The sequence below is a fragment of the Dasypus novemcinctus genome, chromosome 18 (assembly GCF_030445035.2).
Source record: "Dasypus novemcinctus isolate mDasNov1 chromosome 18, mDasNov1.1.hap2, whole genome shotgun sequence".
NCBI lineage: Eukaryota > Metazoa > Chordata > Mammalia > Cingulata > Dasypodidae > Dasypus > Dasypus novemcinctus.
In genome coordinates, this window is record NC_080690.1 from 56,574,315 (window position 1) to 56,581,662 (window position 7,348).

Below are 7,348 nucleotides of genomic sequence, written 5' to 3' on the forward strand. Positions count from 1 at the left end.
CATTCTCTGCCCTATGAGGAAATTCTGGAGCAGCTAACTCTTTTCTCCCTTCCCTTTCTTTGGGTTTAATGAGAGTAGTGAAGGCATGATTCCTATCTCCTGCTGAACTCAAATTCTTCAAAACCCACTTCAATATTTCTTTGACTAGGATGTCATACCTGATGGTGGTGGACATTCTGTGCCATACTCAAACTGTTGCTTCAGCTCAGTAGGTAGGGAAGGTGTACTGAGGGAGCTGAACCTAGGCTCACCGTTGGCATTCTGGGTACCCTCATAGCAGTCGAGTCACTTTTGATCCAGCATAAAAATAGGGCCAAACAGAGTGTTGACTCTGCTTATCCCAGCTTTCCTTCTCCTCTCAAAGCCTGGTCTAAGGAAAATCTGTGTTAGTCCGTTAGTGCACACACATTTCTGCCAGACGATTAAGAATTACTATCAGTTTTGTTGGTAATGTGATTATGTTAAAAAAAAGAAGACTTTATTGTTTAGAGATTCATATGAAAATATTTATAGGTGATATATTAGCTTTAAAAACTCCTCTGAGGAGGGTTGAATGGATGAAACAATAGTAGAATGTTGATAAATTTTGAAGCAGAGTTATGGGTACATAGAGTTTAATACAATATTCTCTTTTTATTATTTGAATGAAATTTTCATTGTAAAATTTAATTTAAAAAAGAAATGAATTAATTTAAAAGGAAATTATTATCAATAAGGAGGTATGACATTCATGTTAGACCTACAGGTTTCAAAGCAAAGAATGATTAACAGGGTTATTTCCATTTTTAAAGGGCACAGCAATTTTTGGTTTATGGTCTAGCATGAAAGAAGCTTGGAACTTGTCTCTCCCATCCTAACAAAAAAAAGGGGTTAATAACCTGAAAAACAATATCTCTTCTTAGACTCATCAGAAAACTGAGCTTACAATGCAAGCCACTGCCATGAAATCAGGAGAGGGGTGGACAAAAAGAACTACAGCTTTCCTGCAGAAGCTGCCCAGGAACAGAAACTTTGCTGGATCCACTTCTGTAGGAATGCTTGAACTTTGACAAATTGCCAAGAGCTCAGTGTGGAATAGCTTGAGGGTAAAGACTTCAGAGACCCAATTTTAGAGGGTCCCCATGTGTTCCTGAGTTTTATTAGGTTGGTGCAAAAGTAATTGCGGTTTTGCGTTGTTGAAATTTGCTGTTTGATATTGGAATACATTCTTAAATAAATGTGGTTATATTATACATCATTTTAATGTGCATTTCTTACTGTTTTTTTGTTGACTTATTGTGTTTATTTTATATTTATTTAAGACTATGAAAATTATGTTAGACAAAAAGCAAATTCAAGCGATTTTCTTATTTGAGTTCAAAATGGGTTGTAAAGCAGCGGAGACATCTCGCAACATCAACAACACTTTTGGCCAGGAACTGCTAATGACCGTACAGTGCAGTGGTGGTTCAAGAAATTTTGCAAAGAGATGAGAGCCTTGAAGATGAGGAGTGTAGTGGCTGGCCATCAGAAGTTGACAACGACTAATTGAGGGGAATCATCAAAGCTGATCCTCTTAAACTACATGAGAAGGTACCAAAGAACTGGATGTCAACCATTCTACAGTCGTTCAGCATTTGAAGCAAATCGGAAAGGTGAAAAAGCTTGATAAATGGGTGCCTCATGAACTACCAAAAATAAAAAAAGTTGTCATTTTGAAGTGTTGTCTTCTTTTATTCTACACACAACAATGAACCATTTCTTGATTGGATTGTGATGTGTGATGAGAAGTGGATTTTATACGACAACTGGCGATGTCCAACTCAATGACTGGACCAAGAAGAAGCTCCAAAGCACTTCCTAAACCAAACCAAAAAAAAGGTCATGGTCGCTGTTTAGTGGTCTGCTGCCAGTTTGACCCACTACTGCTTTCTGAATCTTGGCAAAACCATTACATCTGAGAAGTATGCTTAGCAAATTGTTAAGATGCACCCAAAACTGCAATGCCTGCAGCTGACATTGGTCAGCAGAAAGGGCCAATTCCCCACAACAATGCCTGAATGCATGTCGCACAACCAACACTTCAAAAGTTGAATGAACTGGGCTACGAAGTTTTGCCTCATCCGCCATATTCACCTGACCTCTCGTCAACTGACTACCACTTCTTCAAGCATCTCAGCAACTTTCTGCAGGGAAAACACTTCCACAATTAGCAGGATGCAGAAAATGCTTTCCAAGAGTTCGTCGAATCCCAAAGCATGGATTTTTCCGCTACAGAAATAAACAAACTTATTTCTCATTGGCAAAAATGTTTTGATTGTAATATTCTATTTTGATTAATAAAGATGTGTAATAGTTTCTATTTTGATTAATAAAGATGTGTTTGAGTCTAGTTTTAATGATTTAAACTTCACAGTCTGAAATCACAATTCCTTTTACACATTCCAGAACTCTGCCAGGTTCTCACTCTGAAATCTGGAGAAAATCCACATGCTTCCAGAAATAAGGCTAAGATAGTCTGTTCTCTTCAACAAAAGACTGCCCTCAAAAGAAACTATTTTACAAGAACCTAACCAACTTGGGTTTTACCAGAACCTAAATGACATGGGGTAAGAAAATAAAAAGTACCATTGACTTGGACATATGTTAATAAAAACTTTGGATAGATATAGCACGGGACTGTATAACACAGTGAACCATGTGGTAGAAGATGGACTGTGGTTAACAGTACAAATATGAGAGTGTTCTCTCATGGACTATAAAAAATGCACAATACTAATACATGGCATTAATAGTAGAAGGTGTATGGAAGAAATACACAAAATGTAAGCTATGGACCACAGTTAGTATTAATTGTCTAATAATGTCCTTTCATAATCTGTAACAAATGTTCCATAGCAATGTATGGAGTTGGTGGAGGGGTGATGCATGGGAATTCTGTATATTATGCATTATTGTTTTGTAAGCTCACAACTTCTATAATAAAAAATATATTTTAAAAAGTATAAAATTAAAATCCCAAAAGAAAAAAGAATGAAAAATGTGGAATAGAATATTAAAAAACTGTGAAACAACTACAAAAGTTGTAAAATGTATGTAATGGAAATACTAGAAGGCAAAGAAAGGAAAAAATATTTGAAGTAATAAAGGCTAATAATTTCCCAAAATTAATGACAGAGACAAAACCATGGATCCAAGAAGCACGCAGAGAACAGCAAGCTGGGTAAAAAAAACAACAAAACCTCATCTAGGCATAGAAAATCAAAGACACAGAGTGTCTTGAAAGAAGCCTGGGGTGGGGGAGATGAGCTTACCTACTGAGGAATAAGGATTAGAATTATTAGGACTTCTTTTTAGAAAACTAGAGGAGAGTGGAGTGAAATATTTAAAGTATTGAAAGGACAAAACCACAAACCTAGAATTCTGTACCCAGTGAAATTATCCTATAAAAATGAATGAGATGAGAAGCGGACTTGGCCCAGTGGTTAGGGCGTCCGTCTACCACATGGGAGGTCCATGCTTCAAACCCCGGGCCTCCTTGACCCGTGTGCAGCTGGCCCATGTGCAGTGCTGATGCGTGCAAGGAGTGCCGTGCCACGCAGGGGTGTCCCCGTGTAGGGGAGCCCCATGCGCAAGGAGTGCGCCCCATAAGGAGAGCCACCCTGCGTGAAAGAAAGTGCAGCCTGTCCAGGAATGGTGCTGCCCACGCGAAGAGTTGACACAACAAGATGATGCAACAAAAAGAAACACAGATTCCCGTGCCACTGACAACAACAGAAGCAGACAAAGAAGAACACGCAGCAAATAGACACAGAGAACAGACAACTGGGGTGGGGGGTGGGGGGAGAAGGGGAGAGAAATAAATAAATAAATCTTAAAAAAATAAATAAAAATGAAGGAGAAATAAATTATCCTATAAAAATGAAGGAGAATAATTGGAGAATTTGTTGCCAGTGAGCTGCCTTGCATGAAATGTTAAGTTCTTCAGAAAGAAGTTAAATAACATAGGTAAGAAACCAGGATCAACCTAAAGAAAGAAAAGCATTTGAGAAGGAATAACTGAAGGTAAAATAAAAATCTTTTATTTTTCTCACTCTTAAATGACCTCATGAAAATAACAGTTTATACAACATAATAATAGCAACAATATATTGGATGGTTATAGCTTATGAATATGTGAAAAAAATGTTAGCATTGATACAAGGGATAGGAGGGAGGAATTGATAATACTCATTTGTAAGTTACCTGCACTGCCTGTGAAGCAGTAGAGTGTTATTTGAAAGTGGATAGATAAGTTGTAAATGTATGTTGTCAAATCCCAGGCCCACTAAAAGAATTTTTTTAAAAAATTAAGTATAATTGATATGCTAAGAAAAGAGAGAAAATGGAACCATTTTAAATACATAATTGAAACTAGAGAAGGCAGAAAAAGAGTACAAGATACACACACACACAAAACAAAGAATAAGGGCAAGACTAGAAAACAGTTATAAATATGATAGATATTAATCCAGCTGTAACAATAATCACTTTAAATGTGAATGGTCTAAATATACAATTTACAAGACAGGTCTATCAGAATGGATTTAAAAAATTCAACTATATGTTGTCTACAAGAAATCTACTTTCTTTTTTTCTTTTTTCTTTTTAATCTTTTTTCTTTTTAATCTTTTTTCCTTTATTTTTAAAGAAGCTTTAGATTACATAAATATTACTTTAAAAATATGGGGTGGGGGGGCAGGAGAGTGGATGTGGCTTAAGCAACTGGGATTCTGCCTACCAAATGGGAAGTCCCAGGATCAGTTCCCAGTGCCTCCTGGAGAAGGTGAGTGGCACGGTGGGTAGGTGCAACAAGCTGATGCAACAAAAGAGATACAGAGAGGAAAGGCGATGAGAGATACAACAAACCAGGGAACCGAGGTGGCTCAGGTGATTGGGCACCTCTCTTCCACATGGGAGGTCCCGGGTTTGGTTCCTGGTACCTCCTAAAAGAGAAGATGAGCAGACACAGAGAACACACAGCAAGTAGACATAGAGAGCAGACAGTGACTGCAAACAATGAGGGGGTGGGGACAAATAAAATAGATCTTAAAAAAATAAAATAAAAGCCAGTGGTTGTACTCTTTGGATAGATTTATGGTATGTGAATATATCTCAATAAAACTGCATAAAATATAGATATAGGGGATTCCCACATGTCCTACCTCATTAGGGTGGTACATTAGCTACAATTAAGGAGCACATATTGAAGCATTACTACTAAGCATGTCTATAGTTTACTTTATGATTTACACTTTGCACTGCAAAATTTTAAAGTTTTTTTGACAAAATGTATAATGGCTTGTACCCATCACTGCAATATAATGCAGAACAAATCCAATGTCTCTAAAATGTCCTATGATATACCTATTCTTCCCTCTCCCTCCCCTCAGAACGTCTGGTGACCACTGTCTTTATATCAGTGTTATAAATTCTTGAAATTCTTTCATTGCTAGAATAATAACAAGTCTACTTTAGTCCATATTTGCATTCCCATCTTAGATTTGTTCATTTCTCAATCTTGAGTTTTTTTGGATATGTGTTGTCTATCATCATCCTTTTGTGAGTTGTCCCGGGTGAGTTCAATGAATTGAAGAGTAGGTGTTGGCTGCAACTCTGCTGAGACCCAGGGATCAACCAGCATATGAACAGCAAGAAGATTTAAGTCTCTTAGACATATATTTAATGGGTATAGTGCTAATTATAGGTTTACATAAAAGGGGCAGAAGAACCATTTTTAGGAAAATTATAAATGTGTCTAACTCTGATACAATGGGGAAATACATTATCATATATTCCAAGGTAAGGCCCATCAATGGGGTGCCAATTTCCTGGGGTTGTCTGCCCTTCTGATAGTGTCTAGATGTTTCTAGAGCCATCAGGAGCAACCCTGCTTGAGGCATTCTTTACTGTGGCAGTAATGAGATCCTTCTGAGATGTGCATAAATGTAACCTCTGGAATGATCTCCTGATTCACTTTGAAATCTCTTAGCCATAAAAACTTATTTGTATTTAATATTTCCCCCTTTTGGTCTAGGTCTTTTTGCAAATGCATCACTAGTTAGTGCTTGGTAATAATTCTTTGGTGCCAGGTGGGAGTCATGTCCCACGCTGGGGAAAGGTAGTGAATTTATATGCTGAGTTTGGCTTAGAGAGAGGCCACATTTGAGCAACAAGGAGGCTTTCAGGAGGTAACTATTTTTTTCTCTTTATTTATTTTTTTAATGTTGCGTTAAAAAAATATGAGGTTCCCATATACCCCCCACGCCCCTCACCGTACTCCTCCACCCTTAACAACAACCTCCTCCATCATCATGAGACATTCATTGCATTTGGCGAATACATCTCTGAGCACTGCTGCACCTCATGGTCAATGGTCCACACCATAGCCCACACTCTCCCACAATCCACTGAGTGGGCCATGGGAGGACATACAATGTCTGGTAACTGTCCCTGCAGCACCACCAGGACAACTCCAACCCCCAAAAATGCCCCCACATCACATTGCTTCCTCCCACTCCCTATCCCCAGCAGCCACAATGGTCACTTTCTCCACACCAATGCCACATTTTCTTCGATTACTAATCATACTAGTTCATGAATAGAATATCAGTAAGTCCACTCTAATCCATTCTCTATTCCTCCATTTTGTGGACCCTATAATGGCTGTGTCCACTCCACATCTATATCAAGAGGGGGCTTAGATTCCACATGGATGCTGGATGCAATCCTCCTGCTTTCAGTTGTAGGCACTCTTGGCTCCCTTGTGTGGTGATTGACCTTCTTCACCTCCATGTTAGCTGAGTGGAGTAAGTCCAATAAACCAGAGGGTAGGAGCTGCAAGTCTGTTGAGGCCCAGGGCCTGGTTATCACATGGTCAGTCCAGAGATTCAGGTCCCATGGGTATACATTAAACCCCAGCACCAACTACAGTTCCAGTAAAAGTAACAGGAGAGGCTTGTGAAAAGAGATAACATCTGAGTCCAGCTCTACCACACAGAAACCCAAACTCCAAAGTAGGGCCAACTGACATGGAGCTGAACTCCATCTGCCATGACCATAGAACCTGTGAGTCTCTGCAGCCCTCAGAAGAACCAATACCTGGGGTTGCATCTACTTTTATCTGTCTCTGGGGCTCTGCTGAGGCATAAGGGCAACCCCTCCAATAACCTCCTGGCTCTTTTTGGAGACTCATAGCCATATAAACTCATTTGTCATTTCCATTTCCCCCTTTTATTCAGGTCAAAAAGCATTTTTAACTCCTGGTATTATATGTAGACTGAGATATTCTGCTGGTCTGAACTGACCCTTTTATTCAAGGTCATTTTCT